The sequence below is a fragment of the Nomia melanderi genome, unplaced genomic scaffold (genome assembly GCF_051020985.1).
Source record: "Nomia melanderi isolate GNS246 unplaced genomic scaffold, iyNomMela1 scaffold0014, whole genome shotgun sequence".
Taxonomy (NCBI): domain Eukaryota; kingdom Metazoa; phylum Arthropoda; class Insecta; order Hymenoptera; family Halictidae; genus Nomia; species Nomia melanderi.
The window spans coordinates 2079036-2079990 of NW_027475130.1; positions in this window are offsets into that span (position 1 = coordinate 2079036).

The following is a 955-nucleotide window of genomic DNA, read 5'->3' on the forward strand; positions in this document are numbered from 1 at the left end:
TATTACAGATAGCGCAATAAATCAAAGTGCATTGTCTGTAGGAGGCCCTGGCGCATGAATCTGTGCAGCGGGAACGACCTCGGACCACCAGGGGCCGAGACAACCCCCGTCTCATGGGGCCGGACACACAGGGTCTGGGAAAAATCCAATATATATCCGGTGATATCTCGGGTCCTATTACAGATAGCGAAATAAATCAAAGTGCATTGTCTGTAGGAGACCCTGGCGCATGAATCTGTGCAGCGGGAACGACCTCGGACCACCAGGGACCGAGGAAACCACAGTCTCATGGGGCCGGACACTCAGGGTCAGGGGAAAATCCAATATATATCTGGTGATATCTCGGGTGCTATAAGATATAGCGCAATAAACCAAAGTGAATTATCTGCAGGAGGACCTGGCGCATGAATCTGTGCAACCGGAACGACCTCGGACCACCAGGGGCCGAGAAAACCACCGTCCCGAGGGGCCGGACACTAAGGGTCAGTGAAAAATCCAATATATATCTGGTGATATCACGGGTGCTATTACAGATAGCGCAATAAATCAAAGTGAATTATCTGCAGGAGGCCCTGGCGCATGAATCTGTGCAACGGGAACGACCTCGGACCACCAGGGGGAGAGAAAACCACAGTCTCATGGGGCCGGACGCTCAGGGTCAGGGAAAAATCCAATATATATCTGGTGATATCTTGGGTGCTATTAGAGATAGCGCAATAAACCAAAGTGAATTATCTCCAGGAGAACCTGGCGCATGAATCTGTGCAACGGGAACGACCTCGGACCACCAGGGGCCGAAAAAACCACAGTCTCATGGGGCGGGACACTCAGGGTCAGGGGAAAATCCAATATATATCTGGTGATATCCCGGGTGCTATTACAGATAGCGCAATAAATCAAAGTGCATTGTCTGTAGGAATCCCTGGCGCATGAATCTGTGCAGCGGGAACGACCT